Source organism: Athene noctua, chromosome 1, assembly GCF_965140245.1.
Source record: "Athene noctua chromosome 1, bAthNoc1.hap1.1, whole genome shotgun sequence".
Classification (NCBI taxonomy): Eukaryota; Metazoa; Chordata; class Aves; order Strigiformes; family Strigidae; genus Athene; species Athene noctua.
In genome coordinates this window covers 55,236,484-55,264,466 of record NC_134037.1, presented here as the reverse complement: position 1 = coordinate 55,264,466, position 27,983 = coordinate 55,236,484, and the positions used below count along the sequence as shown (strand labels likewise).

The window sequence follows — 27,983 nt, the reverse complement described above, 5'->3', positions numbered from 1 at the left end:
AAAAGGCAAGTTCCTTACTGGGTAAGAGCAAAGGACTGGCTAGCATGGGATTCATTGATATTTTTTAATAATGGATTGTTCCTGAACAAGTACATGTAATACAAAACAGTGAAATTGTTAGCTCTGCATTTATAATCTCATAACTGAAAAGCAAGTAGAAGACAGTAAGCTGAACAGATTTGTCATTTTACTCAGTAGCATGATATAGTATGATAGCAACTGATAGTAACTGATATGAGTGTTCATATAATGACCTCCCTTGCTTAAACCAGAAAGCCCTGTCTTTCTAGTCCTGTTTGTTTGACCTACCTTTCCAAATCATCATGAAATCACAGAATCATAGAACAATTTGGATTGGAAGGGACCTTAAAGATCATCTGTTTCCAACCCATCCTTATACTAGACCAGGTTTCTCAAAACCCCATCCAGCCTGTCCTGGAACACTCCCAGGGAGGGGTCATTCACAGGTTCTCTGGGCAACCTGTTCCTGTTCCAGTCTCACCACCCTCACAGAAAATAAAATCTGCATTATATCTAGTCTATATCAGCACTCTTTCAGTATAAACCTGTTACCTCTCATCCTGTCACTAAACCCCCTGATAAAGAGTCCCTCCCCACCTTTTCTGTAGGCTACCTTCAAGTACTGGAAGGCTGCTATAAGGTCTCCTTGGAGCCGTCCCTTCTCCAGGCTGAACAACCCCAACTCTCTCAGCCTGTCCTCATAAGGGAGGTGCTCCAGCCCCCTGATCATCTTCATGGGCCCTCCTTTGGCCTCACTCCAACAGGTCCATGCCATTCTTATGTTGGGGGCCCCAGAGCTGGACACAGAACTCCAGGTGGGGTCTCATGAGAGAGGAGTAGAGGGGGACAATCATCTCCTTCATCCTGCTGGCCACACTTCTCTTGATGTGGCCCAGGATACAGGTGGCTTTCTGGCCTGCAAGTGCATATTGCTGCCTCATAGTCAGTTCTCCATCTGCTAATACCCCCAAGTCCTTCTCCACAAGGGCTGCTCTCAATCCACTCTTATCCCAGACTGTATTTGTGCTTGGGACTGCCCCGACCCATGTGCAGGCCCTGTTGAGCTTCATGAGGTTTGCACAGGCCCACCTCTCAAGCCTGTCCAGGTCTCTATGGATGGCATCTCCCTTCCCTCTAGTGTGTTGACCACACCACAGAGCTTGGCATCATCAACAAACTTGCTGAGGGTGCACTCAGTCCTACTGTCCATGTCACAAAGATATTAAACAGCATCAGTCCAAACACCAAACCCTGAGAAAGAACATTTGTCACTGCTGTCCACTTGGACAGTGAACTGTTGACTGCAAAAATTTGAGTGGGACCATCCAGACCATTTCTTATCCACCGAGTGGTCCATCCATCAAATCTACGTCTCTCCAATTTAGAGACAAGGATGTCATGCAGGACAGTGTCAAATGCTTTGCACAAGTTCAGGTAGACAACATCTTTTGCTCTTTCCTTATCCACCAATGACATAATCCCATCATAGAAAGCCATCAAATTCATCAGGCACAATTTGCCTTTAGTGAAGCCACATTGGCTGTCACCAATCACCTCTTTATTTTCCATGTGCCCTAGGATAGTTTCCAGGAGGATCTGGTCCATGATCTTGCCTGGCACAAAGTTGAGACTGACTGGCCTGTAGTTTCCCAGGCCATTTTTTTTTCTCTCTTTTTAAAAATGGAGGTTATGTTTGCCCTTTTCCAGTCAGCAAGAACTTCACCAGACTGCCACAGCTTCTCAAGTATGATGGATAGTGGGGTGAGCCACTTCATCTGCCCGTTCGCTCAAGACCTGCAAATGCATCCCATCAGGTCCCATGGACTTGTATAGCTTCTTGTATAACATCCTTAGATGTTCTTAAATCTAATCTTCTCCTACAGTGTGAAGTTTTTCATTCTCCCAGTCCCTGCCTTTATCTTCTGCATCTTTGATGCTGTCACTAGAGCACTTGCCAGTGAAGACTGAGGCAAAAAAGCCATTGAGTACCTCAACCTTCTCCATATCCTGGATGACCAAGTAGTCTTTCTCCCTCCAGATCGTAGACTTTGATGTATTTATACTTCCCAAAGATTAGATAGCAAGGGAAAGTTGAGTGTTTCAGGATTTTTTTCATTTTCATTTTAAGTTGGTGATTATGAGTGAATGTAGAGTTTAAGTACATCTGAGAATGAAAGCTATATATAACCATTGGACATGCATACTGATACTTTGGAAAAAGATTCAAATCCTGTTTCAAAAAACTAAATTTATGCATTCACACGTAGGTGTCCGGATGAACTAGTTGTCTAAGCTCTCATTATTGTCAATAGTTCATTAGTCAAAAGCTTAATACAGTAATCCTAGAGAGGTACCAGTAGGTGCTTACAGCAGTCAAAAGCATCAGCATTGGTGATGAAATATCCTCTATGTATCTTCTTGGCCTCTTGTAATGCTGCTTATTAAAGATTTCTTGCAAGAGTTCACCTCATACCAAAGCCCAGAAGGACTAGCCTTTGCTTTTTATGGCTATAGGGTGTTTTCTTTTTTCTGAGGCCAATAGAAAAGACTAATAAGACTCATCCTTCTTAAACAGATGCTACTAGGTGTCAATTTGTGAGAAGAGGAATGCTATTGAGATATGCTGTTGCAGGCAAAAAGAAATCCATTAAATGTAAGGGCTCAAGAAAAATAAGTTTATTCTAAATAAGTGTCATAGTTCAACCCCAGCCAGCAACTAAGCACCACATAACCGCTCATTCACTCACCTCCAGTGGGATGGGAGAGAGAATCAGAAGAATAAAAGTGAGAAAACTTGTGGGGTCAGATAAGGAGAATTCAATAAGTAAAGCAAAAGTCACACCTGCAAGCAAAGCAAAGCAAGGAATTCATTCACCACTCCCCATCGGCAGGCAGGTGTTCAGCCAACTCCAGGAAGGCAAGGCTCCATCACACATAATGGTTACTTAGGAAGACAAATGCTATCACCCCAAATGTTCCCAGATTCATTCTGCTCCCCACAGCTTTATATGCTGAGCATGATGTCATATGATATGGAATAGTCCTTTGGTCAGTTGCAGTCAGCAGCCAACTTCTTGAGCATCCCAGCCTCCTCACTGGTGTGGTGGTGTGAAAAGAAAAAAAAGGCCTTGACTGTGTAAGCACTGCTCAGCAATAACTAAAACATCCCTGAATTATCAACACTGATTTCCATGCAGATCTAAAACATAGCACCGTGCTAGCTACTATGAAGAAAATTAACTCTATCCCAGACAAAACCAGCACAATAAGCTTGTTTAGTACAAAGATGCATCTTTGTCCATATTAAAAATTAACTGCTCATAAGGCTTAATCACATTTTTGAAGTTTAAATGTTCTCTGATCTGCAAATATTCAGCAATTATCCTTCAAAATTGGATATCATGTTACCCATTATTTGGGTAATAAGAGCACTGGGGCAAAAATGTGCCTGGTGACTATGTTCATGGAGGGAGGTAGAGGAAGGAAAGGAGAGACATGATAGGAAAGACAGTTGTAAGGCTGCCTATTACTTTTACATAAGAGTCTCCTGTTTGACTTAGATCTGATCCCAAGTGCCTAAGATCATGTTGAAAGACAGTGAAGGAGAAAAAAGCTACAGACTTTTATATGACGGTGAGATCCTTAACTTGAGACAATGCATTCACTTTCAGCAGTTTGGAGGACCTGAGGCAGAGCAGCATGTTTGTGCCTAAACAAACAGGTTCTGCTGAGGAAGCCTGAAAGCATGGCCATGGCTATACTGCTCCCTGAACCAGCTCATATGTTTTTACATCTACATACAACTCCAAAATTGTCTCCGGGCAGGAACTGGAGCAAATAAAATGTCTATCTGTACCCCCTGCTTAGAAAGCTCTTTAACTTTATGCAGATTTTCCTTCCTGGAAGCCACATCAGGGTTTTACTAGTTGCTCCACCCTGGAGAGATATGGCAATAGGATCAGCTAAAAGTCCTTAGAAAGTCAGGGAAAGATGATGAGGGACTAATGCTGGTCACACCACTATCAACACTGCACTTGTAAGCCAGCAGAGCTGAGACTGCTTTCTGCTGACCAGACTGTTCTACAAGGCAATAAAGCCTGTCCGATTGCAAGGAGTGGTCCTCACACACCTCGCAGGGCACATGCTTACCATCAGCATTCATTTCTGTATTCCCCAAATATGATATGGAACCTCAGCTGAGGTTCAGCCTTCCCTCATCAAGCTGAGGACCCACATTGCCAAGAAATCACAAGGGTCTATCTGGACATAGTGGGAAAATATGTGTGTTTCAAAGACACAAGAGACTAATTTTAGATAGAATGATCAAGAAAAATACTCATATCAGCTGAGGCAATAGAGAGTTAATATAAGTTCAGAATTATGTTAGAGTTAACTATGATTTGTGGCAGAAATTATTGTAAAATCAATTTTAACACCCCAGCCTATGAAGAAATTAGTTTCATTTTCTGATATGTTTTTCTGACCTTGACGCATTTTTCCAGCCTCTTTTTTGTTTATCCACACCTTGTCGACTTCATTTTCCCTTCTTCCTCACTACTAACTCCCTTGTAGGTTCATTGTAGTTTAATGTTTATTTGACTGAGCTTTGCCCACATGTCTGTGCCCAGTGCAGGAGCTTCTCAGCACAGATGTTGACCAAAGGCTGTAGTCACACAGTTAATATTTTGACTCTGAACATTTTTTTGTCACCAATGGGCAGTGCTGAAGATCTAGTCTCCCTTTTTCTCTATTTAATCTTTGGTGCTTTGTGTAAGAATACCGTTACACATATTCTGAAAATGGATATCACTGACTTCAGTGTTATTGGGAGAACTCACAGTTACTAGTCAACAGTTGAACAATTTTTGTACTGATACTCCTTTACAGTTAAAAACATGTACAGAAACAATATAAATTCCTACAGTGAGTGATATTTTTCTCTAGGTCAGAGATTCAAAACACCCAGAAAGTGTACTTCTAGCCCTTCACAGCTAGCTTTTTATACAGTATTTATTGTTTTGTAAATATGCAAAACCACTTGCCAAGTATTGCATAAGAAGGCATGAGGGACCTTAAAGATGTGTCAGTCTCATCAAAATCATCTTTCACTGAAATAATTCTTTAAATTAGTCTTTAGTGCTCTAAATAATGAAGCAGCTCATTTCAGAAAGGTGCCTTGTTTAGAAATGGACTCCCTTGTTTTAGATGATTAACTGTCATCACAGATTCTGGGTTTTTACAGTTACCATATTCCAAGCTTCATGGAAATTCTTTGAAGAATTCATCTTAATATGTTTTCAGATTACATTGGAAACCTATAATGTTACCTTCTGTCTTTAAAAGCCATCAGGTTACAGATTCTTTTCTATGAATTTTTGATAAGGTGGTCCAGAACAAGGGAAAGAAGTAGCTATTTGCCAAGTAATCTCATGAAATCTGTATTCACTGTTTAAATGCTTGCTTTGCAAGGCTAAACCAGATCATGCAAAAGCAGATCCATGAATAAGAAATACACTTTGGCTTATATATTATTTACTGGTGCAAAGCATCTGCACTTTCTATGAGATCCTAGTTTGTTAAAAGAAGAAAAATTCAATAATGGAAATTTTTTCATTACTTAGTTTCATCATTCAGTTCTGTCCCATATGAAAGTGTCATATTAGACAAACCAAACTTGCAAATCTGCGTGTTTCTAGCAGCTGGTATTGGAACTGAGGTTTCCCTTTGGACAATGGGGAAAAAAACCTTGGGGTCCTGCACACAATTAAAGATGCACCTGCTGGATCAGTTGTGACCCCTAGTCCATGGACTGTATGTGTGTGCCGCCGTGCAGCTCTGTTTCACGACACCCAGTCTCTTTGGATCCTCATCTCCTTTTTGAAAATGTGTATAAAGCAGTTCCCTGTTTGGTGAAGCTTGAGTGGTGGATAAAGCAGAAGATTGCATATGGGTACACAACTTAGAATTTATCCGATTTATCTATACAAGTCGCATTTCACTTCATCCTGGTAAACTTGATATGCTGTATTTCTGGAGCCTACCTATTCAACAAAAAAGTGTCAGTTTACTTCAAGATGAGAAAAGCTGAAATAACTAGAATACAGTTTCCCTAGTATTTGTCTGCCTTCTGAAGATATGAAACCATGTGCAGAGAATATAACAAAAAGGTAGATAAAATGCGAGTGATATTATGGAACTATCTACCAAAAAAAGATAGAAACAATTCAGTGAATGCTAATCTTTAAATCCGATCAGTATTGAAAGAAATGCTGTGGGTTTTTTAGTCTTATTATTTTCTCAAAGGTTCATAACAACCTTAAAGGAAAAGAGAACAATTATTATTCTTTTGAGGGCACATACAACATGAAACTAAAATGTAAAAATGTGTTTTCTGCATTGTGTAATATTATTCTGATAGAGGAAAAATCAGTTAAAAGAAGTTAAATGGTTTGGGTTTTGGTGGTTGTTTTTTTTAAAACCCATGATTCGCTAAAGAATGTCTTACAAAGTCTTGTATTACTTGTTACAGACTCTTTTTATGATGATTCATAGCTGTGACAATTCAGCTTATTGATATCCAAACCACTTTGTGCAAATGTTCTGTGCTTCTTTGTTTCACTGACGATATGCAAAATCATTCTTAAATCACTTGGGATGTTCCACTATTTGAACTTTGAAATTTCTAACTTCAGTCATCTGTTTAATCAATACATTTTATAAAGCAACAATGCTTTAGGTCTCTTGTGCTGTTCAAGTCACCAGTAGCATAAGGAATGATAGCATTTTTGTGGGTTTAGATATAAAACAGTGGTTTTACTAGCTGTTGCAGAAAACTACAATTACTTTTCTTTTGTATTTACATTCTGGATGTTACAGAATGACTATAATTATGTAGAAAAGAAAGTGATGATTATATGGTTGGCTTTTTACATTTCAAAATGATAAAAATATTATAATAACATTACATGTCTGAGTTACTCTCACAGAAAAGTGAAGAGTATGAGTTTCCTTTTGGCCTTAAATCAGGCTGTTTGTGATATATTTCAGGTCAACCTCTGTACATTGTAACAACTGCAGCAAGTCCTCCAAAGTCTGTGATGAGCACAAGTGGATGATTTGGACACCTAATATGAATAAAAGAAAAATAGCTTTGAAATATGTCATCCTTGTAGAAAAGGTATTAAGTTAGCAAACAGCTAGAACCATTGAAACACTGAAACAAGGCTGAATTTATTTATCTGGCCTGGCAACCAACACCTCATTCAAGTCTCACCCCCAGCTAGATTTTCATCACTGACCAATTCAAACAAGAATGTTCTCTGTATTATTGATCAAGAAAAAAAAAGCATGTGAGCAAAATGGGTATGTGTATATTTTTAACTGTTGTCTGGACGGACAAATTAGTTTTTCTTGCATAAATTACTTTAATAGGTTGCTTTCATGGATAATAAAAGTTTTGCACCTGTGACATTGGTGAAAGAATTTTTTAAATGAAAAATACTCTTTGACCTGATCACGCTGTGGGTTCCAGTTCAAGGTGCAAGAGTATGACCAAGGAGAAAAATGTAGTAAAATGCTTTCCTTAAATAGAGTCATAGCCCTGACTCCCAGCCATGGTAGATTCCCAGCTTCTAAACCGAACAAAGTGAATACTTCTGACAAGTGGCAGGCAAGTACACCGGGTGCCTGGAGGTTTCTCTCTTCAGTGAAGAGTAACTGCCCTACTTAAAATTGCTCTATCCTAAGAAGCCTCACTGGGCGTAACTTTTGACTCCTAGATAGGGGGATAATGTAAAATAAGGCATCCAACAAGTGCTTTGTTTTTTGAAATGGAACCCAAAAGGAAATTTCAGGAATTTGTGTCTTTAAAAGGCTTTTTTTAAGGGAACAATTGTTTGAAACCTTTTTTCTTCTCTCTTATCAGCTTAATTTTCCCTGTAAGCGTAGAGTTCAAAATTTAACTGGGGAAAAAATACAGGAAAGCTTCTTTCCTAATGTCAAGATAATCTTTTAAACATAAAACCCAGAGGATAACGATATGAATATTACCTCAAAAACTAGGTCACTTGTCACTTTTCTTAAGAAAAGTTATATTCCATTCTTACACTATATTAGAAAAAACATAGTATTTTGATAGGAGTAAAAAAACCACTGCTAAAAGAGCAGGATGGATTTCAAATTATTTTTATTATTCTGATCCACCTTGTTTTTCTGAAGACTTCTCGTCAAAAAATTTTCTGAGGAATCATAGAAACATAGAATGGTTTTGTTCACAGAATCACAGGTCAGAAAAGACCTTGAAAATCATCCAGTCCAACCATCAACCCAACATTAACAGTTCCCAACTACACCATATCCCTCAGCACTATGTCGACCTGACTCTCAAACACCGCCAGGGATGGGGACTCCACCACCTCCCTGGGCAGCCCATTCCAACACCTAACAACCCCTTCTGTAAAGAAATACTTCCTGACATCTAGTCTAAACCTTCCCTGGTGCAACTTGAGGCCATTACCTCTTGTCCTATCACTTGTTACTTGGCTAAAGAGACTCATCCCCAGCTCTCTGCAGCCTCCTTTCAGGGAGCTGTAGAGGGCGATGAAGTCTCCACTCAGCCTCCTCTTCTCCAGACTAAACACCCCCAGTTCCCTCAGCCGCTCCTCGTACAACCTGTGCTCCAGACCCTGCACCAGCTTCGTTGCCCTTCTTGGGACATGCTCAAGTAATTCAATGTCCTTTTTGTAGTGAGGGACCCAAAACCGAGCCCTGGACACCACTTGTGACCGACCACCAACCGGATTTTACTCCATTCCCCACAACTCTTTGGGCCCGGCCATCCAGACAGTTTTTTACCCAGCAAAGTGTGTGCCCATCCAAGCCATGAGCAGCCAGTTTCACCAGGAGAATGCTGTGGGAAATGGTGTCAAAGGCCTGACTAAAGTCAAGGTAAACAACATCCACAGCCTCTCCCTCATCCAATAAGCAGGTCGTCCTGTCATAGAAGGGGATCAGGTTTGTCAGGCAGGACCTGCCTTTCATAAACCCGTGCTGACTGGGCCTGACCATCTGGTTGTCCCACATGTGTTGTGTGATGGTACTCAGGATGAGCTGCTCCATCAGCTTCCTGGGCACTGAAGTCAAGCTGACAGGCCTGTAATTTCCTGGATCATTCTTCTGAACCTTTTTATATATGGGTGTCACATTGGCCAATTTCCAATCTGTTGGGACCTCCCCGGTCAGCCAGGACTGCTGGTAAATGATGGAAAGTGGCTTGGCGAGCACCCCAGCCAGCTCCTTCAGCACCCTTGGGTGTATCCCATAGACTTGTGTGTGTCTGTGTGATGCAGGAATGGCCCTTAAAGATGACCTAGTCCAACCCTCCTGCCATGGGCAGAGACACATTCCACTAGACCAGATGGCTTAAAAGCCCCATCCCACCTGGTCTTGAACACTTCCAGGGAGGAAAATGAGTCAAGTAAACTATTTTCTTCTGTTTTTTCTTCCTAAATGCTGATAACATTATCTGTATTGGGAGTCATAAAACGACCTAACTAGTTTCTCAATTACTGCCATGGGTTTTCCAGGCAACTGAAAACTTTTCCAGAATACTTTCTGTGTTGCCCTTTCTTCACCTCTATGACAGTGATTATCTCAATCTATAAGTAGAGGCACAGTGGTGAATTTCTTATGCCCTTCTTGCACTTATGCTCTCCCTTGTTCAGGGTGTAGATGCTGAATGTACTTACATGCTAATTCAGCACTTCTGCTCCCCTAGAGAAAAGCTAAATAAAGTTTGAAAGTGGGGGGGAAAAAAAGCATTTCTTTGGTAAATGAATGCAGCATTTTTTAGGTCAGACCCTCATTAGTGGAAATCAATGTATCAACATTGACTTCCATGGAGTTATGGCAAATTACATCAGCTCAGAGTCTATATCCAGTGATGATATTTGCATTTGTTGAGGCTTTGAACAAGAGCTGTAAAGCTTTCATATGGAACAGATTTGTTGCACTGGGAGTTCTTAAGACTTTCTGTTTGGAGTGTTTGGATTTGCTGTTTTTCAGATTTTCAACAGTGCTATAAAGTATTATATTGCTTGTTCTTCTGGGATTTCCTAATTTGCAATGCTGAGCAGTGATTCTTTGGAATATAGTGTGAACTGCTGCACCTCTGTCCATTTTGCACATTTTAAAATTAATCTGATGAGAATGTGCCTATAGAAAGTAATTAAATGACAAAAGTTTGTCTAAGCAAATACTAATTTGAGAGGTGTAATTCATTTGCATAAATATATATGCAAATAAGATTATTCTATTGCTTTTCAGAAAAGCTAGTTTGAAAAGTTTTAAATTTTGATCCCCAAAAATGGAGGAAAATATTTCTCCTAAATTGTTTTCCTTTTTTTTTTTTTTTACTATCTTTAAGCTTATTTGATGGCAAATCATCATTGTGCGTATGAGTCACCACAGAGTTTATAACTGGTGGGCAATCTGAGCTCCAGAAAAACACAAGTGGAGATTATATGCATGCTGTGACAGCAACAAGCCCAAGGGCACAGCCTTCTATTCTGAAGTTTTAGGTCCTTTGAACTGTCTGTCCCACAGCTCTCTATAGAAGAATATTTTTTAAAAAAGTGTAAACACTTTCTGGACACAGATCTTCTCAGATACTCATTTAAGAATGATGCTTTTTGTGTACTCCTGAAAGCACTCCTTCTAAAAGGGATAAACATGATAGATTAAAATTTTTCAGACGTCCATCAGTCCCTACCTGCACTGAGACCATAGCTGCTCAGGTCAGGGTTAGAGGACACGGCTGCAAATATGTCTATGAGCAGTCAGTGTTTAATTCAACTCTGCCTATTGCCTTTCCCATTGCCTTTATCTTGATGTTTCAAGAAAACCAGAGGTATAAGTGGAAGATTTGCTGAACGTCAGTAGTATCACTTTAGCCTGAGTGAAGGGGAGCATAAGAACCAGAGCTGATGTTAACATTTTCATAGGCCCAGACAGCTATTTCCATTTCTGGCATCCAGCTGCCTCTGACATCCATTGAGGTCTCTGCTGCTGTATGCAGAGTGGGTCTTAGGATCTGGAGAATGGTCATTGATGGTATTTTTGGATCACATGCTGTGCCAGATCAAGCCAATCTCCCAGTAATCCAGAGCTGGTGTGTATTGCAAAATTGACTTAAAGGGGAATAGAGCTCTCTTTCCATAAGAAAATGCTTTGAAAAGATGGTATTTTGCTGATGGGTATTTTGCTTTATGTTTTTTCAGTGTTGCCTCTGCTCTTGATTTGATTGTACGCACAATGATATTTCGTGGTCTTTTGTAAAGCTCGAAGTCAAGGGAACACATAAGAACCTCAGTTTTCATTGAAGAACAAATTAAAATAGACCTCATGTTGTAGGAAATATAAAACCTAGAAAGCATGCCCTGACTACACGGGGAAGGCTTGGTCACTAGAAAATTATAGAAAACAATGTCTCTTTTATCACAAGGGAGAAAAACTTTCCTCCTTTCTTATTTTAATTCAGAGGAAGTTTTCCAGCTGCAGCTGTTTTTCATGCTACAGCAGTGGTGAGAACTCCTAAGAAAATTTATATTCTTCATGTCTTTAAAGCTTGTGGGTGGAGTAGTACACATGTGGAGCTAAATCAGTGCTCTTCATGTCCCACTTAAACTGGGATGAGCAGCTAACAGAGTGTCTGCTTAACTTCTTGGACCTTGTTTGCAAGATCCCTGTGCAAAGTATTCGTAGTAATATAAGTGGAAGTCTTTTACTGGGAAAGGCACAGGAGGGTTGCCTTTAGGGCTTCTTGGATCCATCATGTAACTCCTAGTTTCACAGATTAATTAGATGTTGTGGATGCGAACTAGAGCTGAAAGAGCAGATCTATTGGCCAAGTTTTGTGGATAAACAAACTTTCTATGCATCCACAGAAGCTCCATCACTCTTCCACACAGCCTGCTGAAAAGTTATCACAAGTGGCATTATTTCAATATGTTTAGAGTTTCTGCTCATTTCAAGTTCATGTGTTCTTACCACACAGGTGACTGAGCACCCTACACTTAATTCCCAAAACTGACATGCATGCTAAGTAATGTGGTTACTCACTAACGTTAATTGGCTTCTAAAAAAAACCAGAAAGGTTTTCAGATAGCACTGATCTTGATATGTTTAACAAAAATAAAGCAGAAGATATTCACCAAAGTGAAAAGAAAGCCTTTTCAAGCATTCATCTTCGTTTCTCAGTGAAGCATCTTCTGTCACTCACTTGCCTATCCTTTAAAATCTTCATTTGTAACATGCCTCCTTTACAGTTGTTTTCCCCAGCCTTGCTATCAGTTTCAGCTGATGAAACACCACAAGCCAAACACAGCAATTCTTGGTGGTCTGTTCTAGACGATCTGCTACTTTTTACCAGAGCTGGTAAACACATGTGCATAGAAATAACATGGGAATTGTGAACACCTTAAACTGACCCTGTTTTCATTTCAACTGCTTTCTCAATTTTTAATGACAGTTACCCCCCCTGGTTTTGAAGAAAGATTTTTTTTTTCCAGAACTGTCTAGTCCTTAAGCAGTATTGGATAAAAAAGATCGTAAGTACATGTAAAACTAAACAGCAGAGTTAACTCTGCATTTTTTCTGGATTGATATTGTTCTCATTCTACAACCACAAAGAGCAGCAGATCACCTTAGAGCAGATTGTAACTCCTTTTTTCTTTTCTTTTTCATGAGAAAGGATGGTATATTGAAGCTGTCTGAGCAATTTTTTTTTTTTTTTTCTTTGTAGTCTTAAGTAAAGTAAATACGACCATGGGGAGGAACTATCTTATCCCAATAGGCCTGATGCTGATCTCTTTTGTGCCAAAGTAAATCAAGAATAATTTTACCAATGTCAGTACAGCCACATCAGTAAAATTCTAGTGGGAGCATGGAATATGGCACAGTATCTCTGTAAAGAATAATGAAATATTGCAATGGGAATTGTTGTGTCTATGTATCTCTGCAGGAAATTGGTGGAATTTTGTACTTTGGATGGTTGAATAAAAGAAACTTCTAGTTTTAATTAATCAGGGCTGAGTTAATTAATCTGACACGTGACAGGAGAACACTGTGAAACTTCAACCATGTCATCTGAGACTGGACTGAATACCTCTGCTCGGAAAGCAAAAATGCTTTTCAAATCTGCTGTTAATATGATAATGGTTAACAGCATTTCGGTAGGATGAGAACTGACATAAAAGCAAATTGGAAATAAAGACTGCTGCTCTGTCTCAAATGTGGCTGCTATGTGGTGCAGAGCAATTCTTCCTGTGTGTGTGTTTATGAAGGAAACCAGCAAATGGCAAGATAATTTTGTTAGCACAGGCAACTTCTTTGCATTCTTCATGGCTGACGGTCTCTTTGCCCACAGCACGGAACTGATTTCTGAAAAAGTGGCCATATAGCCTGTTTAAACAGCTGACTGTGTAGCGATAGGCTGCTCTTATTGGCTGTACAGATAGATACATGGTGCATCCATACCCACAGCGCTGCCTCATGCACCTGGCAGATGTCCCTTGGTGTGTCTGTGGAAACCTTGCATTCCCCCACCAGCTGCGGGCATTGCATGCAGCTGCTGCAGCAGGCAGGAAAGAGGAGGGATCAGTAGGCAAGGTGCTGAGATCAAAGGATGCTGTCTTTGAGGGAGGGGGGTTAAATCAGATCCCAGGAGGTTCAGTTCAGGATTACATTATTTTCACTGCCTGCTGGGAAAGATACTAAAACCCTTCACATCGAGAAGATGTGAAACTGCTGAAAACATAGATGAAACAAGCTGTCCAGTCAGAGAAATTAGAACTGGAAAACAGTAATTCATCTAATTTATATGTTTATCAGTTTAGGGAGGGGAGGTAGTCAAGGAGATACATTTAACTCATTTTATAATTGTCCTGTGTTTCATTCCCAAATGAGAAAAAAAAACTTACTTTAATGGGCAAAGGTACTGAAAAGATAATACCTGTATTGAGAATGTATTTACTGTTCATCTGTGCATCTTTGTAAGTCAGCTCAGGTCTGTGAAGTTGTGTGAGGCTGCACTTCCTCTGGAAAGCTAACAGGGCTGAGATGCTTTAGGTCATATGCATATGATCTTGGTTTGGGATTTGGAGTACTGCTGTGTGGATTTCACCCAGAAAGATAAGAAACTCCTCTTAGTAATACCCAGCGTTTTGTGGGAATCAGGTCTGCAAGCAGTGTTTGATTCATCAGAGGAACCAGGACTTCTGCTCAGCAGAGTCACCAGGAGTGTAAGTGTAAGGCCTTGGGGTGCCTCTCGTCCAACCTCCCACTGAGAGCAGGCCAGTCACGCAGCAGGTGGCTCAACATCATTCTGTTGAGTTTTGAATATCTCCAAGAGTGGAGATTCCACAGCTTCACTGGGCAGCCTGCTCCAGCTGACCACCTTCACCATGGAAATTTTGTTCTCTTTATTCAGCCAGAATTTCCTGTGTTGCATGTTGTGACTGGTGCTTTTCACCCTCCCATTGTGCACCTCTGAGGAGAGCCTGGTCCCACCTTCTCCACACCCTCCCCTTAGGTGACCGCAGGCTGCAGCAAGGTCTCCTATTAGCGTTCTCTTCTTAAGGCCAAACAAACCCAGTTCTCTCATCCTCTCCTTGGATGTCGTATACTCCAGTAATGGGTCTTGTGGTTTTTCTTGCCTCTAAAAAATGCAGATAACTAAAAGATTTGGAACCTGCAGTTAAGAGGATAGGACACAGGACCAAATATACAGCTACCCTCACACTGCCTAACTAAGATAAAGAGTTTGCCTGTTGACTTGAGCTCATGGATTAAGAAAGAGAATACCCATGACATAGGAATGAAGAATCCCTTATGGTTGTTTTTCAGATGTTCTCTCCCACTTACCAATTGTATCAGGCACTACATGATAAGATATAGTAGGTAGCTCTGAAGAGACCGAGCAGCTGCTATTCGTATGTATTCAGGTTTTGAAGGGAAAAATTTCCGTATAATTTATTATAATATATGCTGATTTTGCCCTCTTCATTTTTCCCCCAAATAATTAGTGTTATGAATACATTTATTTAAATACATGTGAACATAGAAATACATATATTATGAGAAACATCTTCAAAACAATTGTCTCCTTTTTAAATATAGGTGTCTTAAGTGCATTCATGAAATCTTTGGACAGAGTTGTCAGTTTGTAGTGTGCTGATGAGCATGTGTGAGTCCCACTGGCCCTCCTTGTCTTCTCACTGTCACACAAAGCTGCCAAGGGTCAGTATGTGTTGCAGCCTTCCCTTCCAAGCAAGCATGGTGTACCCCTGCTGCCAGGGCTGTGACATGAATGTCATAGCTTCATCCACCCCTTGTAGCCTTTTGCACTGTCTCTCATGTTAGTGTGATAGAAAGGCATCTCTCTGCACACATGCATGGATGCTGAACTACCAGCTGTTCCTTTTTCTGACTTTCATGGAAAACAGATTTCCTGTTAAGAAAATTCACATTGGCCTTGTGTCTGCAAGGGGGTCTCCCCCCAAAAGGATTTATATGGAGGAATTTTTTTTTTTCCTCCAAGAACTAGTGATTTCCTCATAAAATTGACACATTTCTGTAGATCATGTGCCAGAACTTCAGTTGCTGTAACTGGCTGCACAGTTGTGCTAATGTGTTGAATTTACATTAGTAGAGCAGCTACTCTTGTTCCAGGTAGCAATTTGTATTGAATAACTATTGCAGAGCTGGTGCACAAGAACCCACATAAATTGTATGTGATACATACATATTAGACTGGATATTAGGAAGCATTTCTTTCCAGAAGGGGTTGTTAGGGGTTGGAAAGGGCTGCCCAGGGCAGTGGTGGAGTCCCCATCCCTGGAGGTGTTTAAGAGTTGGGTCCACATAGCGCTGAGGGATATGGTGTAGTTGGGAACTGTCAGTGTTAGGTTAATGGTTGGACTGGATGGTCTTCAAGGTCTTTTCCAACCTAGTTGATTCTGTGTTTCTGTGATATTGCATATATAGTGTATATATAGAATATAGTGGATTAAAGGTACATACATGCTCTTTTGTGGTACATTGAAGAGTACTTGGGTATAAATGAGATTTTTTTGTGGTACATGCCACTCTTGAAGGGTACTTTGAGAAAGTTTGTTCATTATTATTTTATTCTTGTTTTTCTTATTAAACTTTTATTACAGTAGAACCTTGTTTTTCAGATGACTACTTCAAGAGATTTACTACACATTACTACACATTTCACACCTTTTTTTTTTTTTTGTAATATAATTTTAGTTTGAGATTTTTTTTGACTTGTAACTTTCTTAGTGTAGAGACACTGCACTAGGTTCACACTGTGGTAACACATTACTCAGCATGGAATGCTGATGCCACAGTGAAACAAGCAAAACAGGAGGTTTGTGCTTATTTTGTAATGTGGACACACTAGCACAGTGTGTTTACCAACCTCTACTACACATTGATGCAAATAGTCCAAGTTGTGTTTTATTGTACTCAAATTTGAGTTCAAAAGGAAAAGTATATCTTTAAAAATGCAGGTTGCTAATATTCAGCTTTTTGGTGGTAAATTAGAGAGCTGCTTGAAATTCATTCCATCATGCACTCAAAATTTAACTTGCAACTGAAAAGCTGGTAATGAACACGGTGGTGTGGTGGTCATGATGATATGCCATGGCTTCATGTGTCTCTAAAACATTCTGAATAACAGCTGAATGCATAATATATGGCATGTCAAAATTTGTGAGAATGGAGGGTTGTTTCCCTGAGGGTAACGGTGCTTCATACATATGTGGCACGTAGAAGCAGCAATCTATAAAAATTCCTCCCAGATTTCATCAAGAGTTCCTGGACTACATGCGGTCAACTCTGCAGGTCTGTACTGGAGGACTTCCTAATGCTAGTTAGCTAAGACAATCTGTCAGAAAGGTTTGCCCCTGAGATACAAATGCTAGAAGCTCTGGCTTCTTAGAAGTTGGGACAGTCTGATTGTCAGTGTTGGACAGATGTCATAGGCTCAGAAATTTTAGGTTCTGAAAATTATTTTTATGGAGCAGAGAGAAACTAGGAGGTGAAAATCTGTGTGAGAACCACAGATATTTCAGGTTGTTTGGGGTTTTTTCTTCCTTGTCCCCAGTCACATAATTACGGTTCTCTGTGTGCGTTTTCATGGCACTCATGGTAAATTCATTGTTTTTGTAGGGACCAGCTGTGACCATGACTTGAACCTGCCAGAGCAGCCCTGAAACTTGCTGCCAGGACAGCCTCTTCACTGCCGTGGGAGCAACTATAACTGCTCTCTGTGCTGTTTTCACAGCAGTATCTAGGAGGAAATGTAGCCAGTTGGCTGCTTCTTACTCACCTTTAACGTTTACATAGGTTTCAGTTAATATACTGAGAAGTGAAATGTTTTAGAAAGACACACATTAACTATTATAATATTAAATAATAGTATCTGCATGTGGGCTCAAAATAGCACTAAAACCAAACAATGAGGTATTGTTAATTAGGTTTTAGTCTGAATGACCTTTGGTGTTTAGACCTACCTCAGGTAGCTACTACTGCAAGAGATCACAGTGATAAGTAAAAGAGAAAAAACATCTACCTTTTGAGATTTAGTGACTTCTGTCTTACTCTGTTGAAGTAGCAAGTATGATTTAGCTGTCATGGTTTAATCAAACTCTGTTTATTTTACACTGCCATGGAGTAGGTGTATGCACATGACCATTTTTTGTGTAATATTTAAGGGAGAGTAACTTTCATGTGTGAAGAAGGAGGTCACTTCTCATAATGTACAAGCGTTTAGTTGCTTGCTATTTTCTGAACTAAAAAGAAAATTGAATATTTCTTGTTAAATTCTGCCTTTCCAAAACCAGGAGACTCTTGTCTTTTCATCTGTCTTTTAAGAATTCTCGAGAGTGCTTTCTTGTACTTGAAACACACAGATTAAATGCATGTAGCAGATTCAGAGAAGGAAACCAGTAATAAAAACAAACAAGCAAACATAACCTTCAGCAGAACTTACTTTTTGGTGTGCCTTGACTTACAATTTTTAATGATTGGAGTCCACAATATTGGACACTGGTGCAGCCACACAGCTATGCAGTGGCTAGCTGCCCTTGGTAGGAGTGGGAACCAGTTCAGCCTAGAACACTGCAAACCTTTATGCAGTGCAGGTGACTCCACTTGAATAGTTTCTAATGAGAGACAATATCCTTTGCTTTGAATTCAATGAGCTTTTGAAATGCTTTTAAGTCATCGAGTGGCTGAGTAAGGGGTTTGCTATCTTAATGGAGAGGAATTATACATTTACGTCAATTGGTTATTCTCTTATTGTTTAGTCCTTCTCTCCTCCTGTCTCTACTAAGTGAATGGAGGAAAGGCAAGAGATCCATCATAAAGGCATGTGGGGGTATGTGAGGACCACAGCTGGCTGGGTGCCCTGGCTTTGTCTGGGCTAGAGTTAATTTTCTTTTAGTAGCTGGTACAGTGTGTTTTGGATTCAGTGTGAGAATAATGTTGATAACACACTGATGTTTTAGTTGTTGCTAAGTAGCACTTATCCTAAGTTAAGGATTTTTTCAGTTACCCATGCTCTGCCAGCAAGCAGGTGCACAAGAAGTTGGTAAGGAGAATGGCCAGGACATCTGACCTGAACTAGCCAAAGAGATATGCCATCCCATAGAACATCACGCTGTTTACATACTGGGGGGAGTGGGTCAGGAGGGGCAGATCACTTCTCAGGCATCAGCCAGTGAGTGGTGAGAAACTGCATTGTGCATCACTTTTTTTTTTCTCTGGATTTATTTCTCTCTCTTTTTGTTCTATCCCTTTTCATTACTTTTATTATTTTTTTTTTAGTAATATTAATATTGTTTTATTGTTGTTATTAAACTGTCCTTTTCTCAACCCATAAGTTTTACTTATTTTTTTTGATTCTTCTCCCCATCCTACTGTGTGGGAAAGAGCGAGTGAGCAGCTACATGGTGCTTAGCTGCCTGCTGGGCCTCAACCAGGACTTTGGGTTATGCTCAAACAGCTGTGTAGGACGAAGATGTTAAGCCTGGGAAGTGCCTACCAGCTATAGGGAGTGATGTCCATGTGAACTCTGGCCAGGGTGATGCACAACACATGTGAGGAACCAACCAGCTCATTTCAAGAGGGAGCCCAGGAGCAAAGTAACATGAGGCAAGTGGGAACAGTCAGAGGACCAGGACCCAGCAGCTTCATGGACCAAAAGTGTAGCTAAGGCACTGCATGCAGGAATTTCTCAGATCCCTAAAAATTTTGCTGCTTCTTTACTGGATATGTCTGAGTATATCTAGCTTATAAAGAAAGCAACTAGAAAGTTTTTTTGTGCAAGAAGAGCGACACAACTTACTGGTTAATGGTATTGACACTAATGCAAGCACCCTTACAAGAAAAGCAATCGGTCTGTTGAAAGGAATCCTACTCTGGGAAAGAATTAGAAGTGGCTGGATCTATGAGGTCCTTTTGCCCTCTTGTGGGCATGGAGACCCCTATGAATCCTGGGCATGGAGTCTGAAAGGACACATGGACCAAAAAATCTAGTCTCAGGTAGAGTGGGTAAATGCACATCCAAAATGGACAGTCACTAAACAAAAATCTGCAGGGTTCTCATTAGCACAAAGAGTTCATTTAGAAATCAAATAAGAAAAAAAATGTTACCCCACTTAATTTGATTTTTCACTTCATATGTATTCATTTAAACTTTACAATAAATAAATTGATGACATTAGTGTTCATTATATATAATTATATATATTGATATTTTCATATATTCCATGTTGGATTGTGGCTTTTTGGTAGATCTGTCATTCCTGAAACTTATTCTTTATAATCAATATGAGATTTCATCAAATAACAGAAAGAAATCCTATTTATTACTAAGTTTGAAAACAATCTATTCTTGGCAGAATATGTGTGTTCATTTAAACTGAACAATATACATTTTATAAATAAGTCTACATATTGTCAACACTTTATTGACTAGTCTCCTTAAACCTAATGGAACGCCAGTCCATTCTGCAATTACAGAATGCCTATAAAATGACAGAACTCTCAACAACATGATTCCTGGGGAGCTTGAGTACTGCCATGGAAAATTTTAAGTTATTTAATTCATGTAATACACTTATAGGAAAGAGGGGAAATGTATATTTGCAGCTTTCCTACAAAAGTGTTTTCAAATCTCCCTCCTTTTCTCTAAAACTTCAAAGGTAGTGAGGATTGTCAAAGCATAGCCATTAGAATACATTTTATTTTTCTTGTGATCAATTTAGCTGAAAATCCTGTAACTCAGAGCATGACTTTTTTGCGATATGTCAAGAGCCCTTAAGAGGTCTCTCTTAAGGGGGTTTTCTCATTTGCTTCCCTCACTGTATTGCTCATATGAGTCATGGCAAACACTGGATCTAATCCTACAATCTATATCTCTATCACTGACATCAAAGGAATCGGATCTTTCTGATTTTCAAAGCCCCATTCACACATCTGAGAGGAAAGTCCATTTGTCTTCTTCATGTGATTATTAATCTCTTTTCCAAGGAGAAGTTGTATATACTTGGAGAGAAATTTTGTAGGTTTTTGTTTGTTTGTTTGCTTGTTTTCTGAAGCCAGCCTATTAGTTTTCAAAGACACTGTTCATGATACTGGCATGATTTCACAGAGCAGTAGCTGAGATGCTTTATTAGTTATTTCAACTGAACATTTACTCGATGAAACTGAGCTCTCAAAAGAGGGCTTTTGGGACATTATCAGTTTGATCTAATGTATGAGCTTGAATTACTGTATCATTATAATATGCTGCTTGGTGTCTTTTGCCATTGATTTGCCTACATTTTTTAAATTGCTCAATCAGAAGCCATTTATCTGATAAATTATTAACAAATAAATGTTTCTGATGGAAAAACAAATAATTCAGCATTGTAAATCATGTATCATACAGGCAACAGCAGTCAGAAGTAAACTGCTCTTGAGCCAAGTAAGTAGTTTATGTAATGAAGATGGAAATCATGTAGTGAAATAACATTTCATTGCAAAGAGTGGCTGTTATTTTCCTAGACTCATACCATATTCTATAGTTTCTGCATTGTACATTTCTACGTTCTTTTATTGGTGCATCAAACATGCCACAAAATTTAGTTTCAAGTATGCAAAGGCATCTGCACTTTGTTAGACTCTGAGCATACTTTAAGGTGCTCAGACTGCTCATCCTTTGTAATATTTCTGTAGAAACCTTTTGATTTAATTCTACTTCTCCACTTAGAAGTATTATTTTCCTGATTAACAGAATAATTACAGAGTTAATGTCTTTTGGCAAGTCACATTGGCATTGATGATTTTGAGGGCTTAACTGTATTCCAGATTCCTTGGGGCTTGATTTACTTTGAAAGAAAGCAGATATGTTCGTGCCTAAAGCTAGAAATCATAATACAGGATTTGCAGTTGAATACCATATTCATATTTGTGTCTGTGTCCCATTTCTTCAATATGGAGGAATAAATAGGTTATAAAAAAACAGAAAACAGAGAAAAGAACAGTCAAAAAATTCTCACTAAATACTATAAACATTTTCTCCAGATGGGTCTGGCATTGTTCTCAGTATAAAAGTAGTTTTCCAGTGATTTACAAGATGGCTGTAAAATACATTTCTGGTCAATATCAAGGGTAACTGCTGAGTAGCGGTAGCATGTGCAGTCTATTACCTCCTGCCAGTAAAGATCTAACATTCTTTTTCTTGTAACCTACTTTAAATATAATTAGCAATCTTCTATTATTGGGAGTGGTTTTTGTTTGGGACTTACTGTTATAAAACACATTTTCTGTAATTCTTCTTCCCCTTCCTCCCTGCACTCCAGATTCCAGGTTGCCAATGTTTACAGGATAATGGAGACAGTACTTTGAAAAACTTGAGCTGGCAAGTGCTACCTCTGGGGGCCTACTGCACAAAATTTCTTCTCAAGTCTTAAAGAGAGAAACTGAGTGTTTGTTCTATTGTTTGGGTTTTGGGGTTTTTTTTCAAATATGCAGCAAGCATCTTCTCTTTTCATACAGGCCCAGCAAGTTGTACACCGTTTCAGCAGAGATGTCTGATCTTTCCAATCTGCATACCTGGAGTTGCTTTATCCCTTGACTGGTCTTTTCAGTAACCACTAAAGACTTCTTGAGACTGAACGCTGGAACAGATGAGTTAAATTCTTCCTGAATGTTCTTCATCAAAAGTAGCTGTATTGGACTTTCTGCATGTGCATAAGGACACAAAGGTTAGTCTATTCCTTAAAAACCTGAAGTTTCAGGACTGTTTCATTTAAACATTAGCAGTGCACACTGTTTCAATTTGTTGCATAAATATAGCCACAGGTAGATAAAATGGTAATTGACACGACATGTATAGTTGCGATCATGCTTTTAACTACCATGGAACAAATATACTTAGTGAGCTGGTGCAACTTAAAGCCCTCTAAATGACTGGCTGGCTGACAAGAGCAAGCTCTGCCCATGCTCTGAGCTTCATTGCCGTTATCATTTGTGGTATTTCTTCGAAGTTTGTGTTTAGTGCACTGCAATCAAACTCATCTGTTTTATGACTGATTAAAAAGGGGGTGAGAAGAGTACTCTACTTACCTCTGTTCACAAGGTGGTCCTTGTTTACAGTCAATGGGGATGAGGGGTTAGATGCTTGTCCACCTGTGTATTTAGTTGTTCTAGATGGCATGTGGTCTTCAGGGGAATGCCAAAGACATACCTAACATTTTGGAAAAAATAATTTCTTCCTAATGGCAGCTATTCACTTCCTGGAAACTGTAAGATTTTAATAAAATGTTTTTTCTCTCCCTTGACTTCTGTTAAAATATTATATAATCTATGGATATTAATTTGTCACCACTCTGTCACCTCAGGAAATCACCCTCGATCAGGACAATTCACTGACATTATTTTTCTGTGGTATGATTGTAAATGCAGAAGAAACCATTCTGCAAAAAATACATGCTCAGAAAGGTGGTGGAATGTGTGTGGGCATATGTGCACATCAAGTCACATCTCAGACACATAACTGACAAGGGAAGTAGCAAGATCATAAAGATACATCAGGATTTTCAGCACCAATCATAACATTATAAAAAAAAGTTTACAATGATGTGGATAATGCTACACACAGTAAAGAAGAAAAGTGAACAGTCATGTAACCTTGATTTTATTCTATGATTACCATCTGTTTTTCATCTTTTGCAGAATATTCTTCAGGATTAATGCTCTGTCTGGGTTTGGGGGAGGAGGAGACAAAATTATTTTCAGTTTTATTATGTCGACCTCATCTTATTTGATTTGAACATTTTTTTTAAAAAAATTAGTTTTACAAATACTATTTGTTCTTATTAAACATCTCCACAACCTATTAAAATGGTTGCAGGAAACCTATTAGCTAAAATTGATGTAGCTCAAACTTGATGCAATTAGAATTACATGAATTGAGTTCTGCTTTCTCATTTTTGTAGAGAGATTCTAGTGATATCATCTGAATAACAGCTTTCTAATCAGTCTCTGTCTGCCACTCTAGTTAGCATTTCTGTTTGCATTCAAAATGCCTACTCCCTATATAACTAAATAGAAGAAAAAAAAAACATCATCCCTCATCAAAAGGAATTGTTTCCCCATTGGCTCCAAAGGTCTAGTCAAGACAGAAGAGGAGGGGAAAAAAAAAAAAAAAATAACAATACCGTTTTATTTCATCTAAGTAATATTGAAGTTACTGAGAGTTTTCGTAACAGAGTTCAGTAGGAACAAGAACATGAATATAGAAGTACGGACTCCATTTAAAAGTGGAAGGTTAGAGGATCTGCAAGATTTTGCAAAGATTTCCATATGGACGAGAGCTAAGTTATTTCTGTGGGGTGCCCTCACTGCAACATCTAAATATTTTCCAAGGAAGTAAAATTCATATAGGGCGTATATCATAGCTTTAAAGTATAGACTGTTTTTTATAATACTACATCTTTTATACATGCGTGTATCGTAAGAGGTGCATATCTCACACAGTTGCAGAGCTCAAAGGTCAGAAGTGTTGTGAACTCCACCTCCTTGGACTGCATGCATGCTTGTACTTCTTGGGGGGATTTCTGTAAATATGTCTGTGTGTGGACTGTTAAATATATATAATGTATAAGATTCTGGGTTCTGTGAACTCAGTACAGTTGTTGACAGAGCCTTGCTATATTAGGATAGGTAATGCTGGAAAGATCCTACATATCTTTCATTTTCCCTATGGTATTGCTGCTAAAGCACACATTATTAATGTCAATATATAAATCTGGATAGAAAATTATGCAGAAAAAAAGCTTTATTCTTCAGTTTTGTGGATTTTGTAGTTTATGCTATAGCAAATGTTACAAACATTATTTGACAGATTGGAGAACAAACTTTCTTTGATAGTAGTAGATATGAGTTCATTTAATCCGTGCAAATCAAAAAGAATGAGCTAAATTATCTGACTGGCTGCAAATCCAGTGGAATTTCCCCTGTCCAAATTTTCCATGATTAATTTTGTTACTGGCTGACTTTTGCCTTTTGCAAGAATGTAAGTGCAACTAGGTTTATCCACAAGGCTTGCAGCAGCTTAGATATTAAAAATAAGAAATTACCCTTATGTAAATGAATAGATGATGGTATCCCAATCCAGTGTCGGGGGAGGTTTCAATTTGATCCCAAGAGCAAGACTAAGACACAAACGAGGTCAAATGCCATATACCCCAAACAGGTTTTTATATTACTAGGAAAAGAGTGAAGAGGGGTAACAATAGGACAGAATGGTTGGAAAAAGCAGAAGTAAAGCAAGGATGTGAGATAGGGCTGCAAGCATAGTCACCACCATGGATCCAGCGACGTCCCGTTGGTCCTCAGTCTTTGGTTCTTCGGTGGTGGGTGCACACGGATCTGGCTTCAATGATGGATGCACACTGAGTAAAATTTTCTGCTGCCTTTTAAGTTCATTGTATCCACTGATTAGCATATCTGCTCACCTTTAGGTTTTTTTTTCTCTGGTCCCACAGGTTTTTTTGCATCTGGCTTCAGGACAGGAACGTCTGCCTCTTGTCAGTTCATTAGCAATGCATGCATGGGGTCTGGCCTACACAATAGAGCCACAGACGGCTCCAGGATGGGGCCAGCTCAGCACACCTCCGCCCCTTGTCTAAAGAGTCTGGACAATGCAACCGCAAGGAAGTAGGAGGGTGCATCCTTCAATCCACTCCCGCTTCTCTGGGCAGCATCCCCCAGACCAGTTCACAGGCTGCAGCAGCTTCTCTTGGAGGTTTGCACAGACACAAGCAAGCTTTGAGACAGTCACATGACATTTCAGTCTCTCACAGATGGTTATACTGAATTGACTACCTAGCTTATTAAGTCAAAAGAAATGTTGTGTATTTAATGAAAAACTAAAAAAAAAAGAAACAACAAAAAAATAGGATGGCGTATGAACTGGGAATATTTGGCATAACCCCATATTTAAAAGTGATCCTGGAGGTTTTCTGCTACATCTGTAGCGTTTAGACTAAGTCATGGAGGTTACAAGGTTCCTCCTTGAGGTTGGGAGGAGTGTCCCCTGACATGGGGAAAACTGAATTCTGCCCTTCCATATCTTGGGAGGCTGACTTAATGTACAGAAAGAAGGGTATCTTCTGTCAGATATATTTTGTGAGGAGGTAAAGCAGAAGTGATCTATCCACCACTTCAGAAGCAGGTCAGAGCTGTGAATCCTAATCCAAAGCAACATGACTGCAACTCAGCATAAGGTCCCTTAAATTCCAGAAAAGCAGGTTGTGTTGAAGATATGTCTCTGCCCTTGTCATCACCTTTGCCTGACTTGCTGGCTCTCCTGAGAGCCATCTTTCACACAAGAGTAACCACATCTTCCTCTCAACCATTTTGCCTCATCAGCAAAACTAAAGCTATATACATCTATCTATAGCAGCAAAACAGGGCTTGAGGATGAGTTTGATCCCTGGCATCTGCTCATCCATCCCATCTGTTCACATGTTCCCTATCCTGGTTTTTCCCTACAATGCCACGCAATGCCAGGATAGAGTTTGGGGAGCAGCATGGGGTAGGGAGAGTTTCCAGGAAGCAGCTAAGAATACAGCCACCTTGCTTTGGGGTGGAGAGTCTGGGTCACCGTGGGCAAGAGAATTAGCCCTGGTCTGTTTAATTTACAAACATACACACAGCCAAGCATTGCAAGGCTGAGGCCACTTCTGACTCTAGCTGTGGAGGACTGCTGTCCATACAAGTTGTTCCATAATCTTCCGTTATCTTTAACCTTTTCACTGGTCACTACTTAAAGGACATAGAATTTGAGGAGGATAAGATGACTCAGCCCTCTTCCATTTTGAACTCTCAGGCAGGATGCAATGCAAGGTATTTGTAGTATGTTGTTTTTACACAATAGAACATGACTGTTCAAACAACTACAGTGACCTCTAATACTTATCCCCAGGCTTTTTTCTTTCTTTTTTTGCTATTGTTTCTAGCTTTAATGAGATAAAGAATTTGCATGAATTAAGTTATATTTTCCATGCTACTCTTTTGGGAAAAGTTCATTCCCTCTTTCTACTTGCTAGTTCATAGTCTTTTGCTCATTATTGTATTGTATATTCTGGATACTTTGCATATGAGTTTTAGCTTACTAGTATGTTGAGTATCACATCTATTAGCTGATTCTGATGAAATACCTATATTAAAATGTTCCTTTGTACAAAATAAGGAACTTGTAAACATTGATTTTTTTTCAGTAATAAAGTGATGGGGGAGAGATGATGATCAGCTTTATCAATCTAATAATTAAATAATTAAGAGAAAAGTATAAAACCATGAATTCTAGCCACTCTGTCCCTGCTATCAAAAATTTGAATATCAAAGAGCTTTTACAAGAGGAAGTGAAGGATATATGATTTTCCCTTTCTCAGTAATTTAACTCACATAAGATTCAAAAAAAAATCTGATTTAAGAAAATGTGGGCATTTTTGCTCACTTTGAAAAAAAAGCATTTTAAACAGCAGGATGTAATTTCAGACTATTTGCAGTCAAGAGGCCTCCGCTGAGCAAAATACTCATTCAATTTAGGAATGCAGATTATAATAATTTTCCTATCTCCCTCACAGCAGGATTTCTGCCATCATTTTACAAACTCACAGGTTGCAGTATTGAATGACTAGCTAACTTCAGGTAACACATGCTTCAAGCATATTCTCATTAGCTCAACTTAGTTATAATGCAAAGCTGCTTAGTTTCACCAAGTGAAATGGGATACACTTAAATTGCCTCATCTAATATAATACTCCTTCTTAATACATGCAAAGTGGTTTATGATGGCAAAGCTTGTAGAGCATGAAAATCGTCAGGGAAAGTAAGGTTTTCTGACTAAAACTGTCAAAAATAAGTCCTATTTTATATCATTTCTTTTTAAAAAGGTTAAGAATGAGGAAGGAGAGATTGGAGTAAGAAATAATCAGTCTAGAAAAATGTAAATTTAGTACATTAACCTTTTTAATACTTCAGCTCTACCAAACAAGGAAAATATAAAGCTGTTCTTTCAGTAATGTCTTCTGCACCGTAAAGTTAAACGTAAAATACACAGTGGCCAAAATATATTGCAGTAAGAAACAATAGTCTTTATTATACCTGTTTTATTCAGAGAGCTTGATATTGTGCTCTATGTTTCCGTTTGCTAGTATTATTATTCCAGCTTGCTGATGCTGCATTAATTTGCAAGGACTTTTTGATTTCAGACATGGATAAGGAATTATTTATCTTTCCTCTTCCTTTAAATGCTAAGTGAATATATCCCAATCTTGTATACCTTGCAGACACAAAACCTGGTTTCAATAAAACCCCAAAACAACACTAGTACAATC

General features: G+C 39.1%; 1 protein-coding gene and 1 pseudogene across 4 annotated transcripts in view; one reads left to right on the top strand and one right to left on the bottom strand.

Annotated features, from left to right (window-relative positions):
* The window catches only part of HS3ST5 (heparan sulfate-glucosamine 3-sulfotransferase 5), a 209,745-nt gene that overhangs the window by 89,062 nt on the left and 92,700 nt on the right, over nt 1-27,983 (top strand). For all 4 annotated transcript variants that reach the window (XM_074923485.1, XM_074923497.1, XM_074923507.1 and 1 more), the window contains exon 2: nt 22,132-22,340. The gene's annotated coding sequence lies outside the window, so the exon portion shown is untranslated. The remainder of the gene's footprint in view (nt 1-22,131; nt 22,341-27,983) is intronic.
* On the bottom strand, nt 400-22,792 carry LOC141955853 (uncharacterized; annotated as a pseudogene).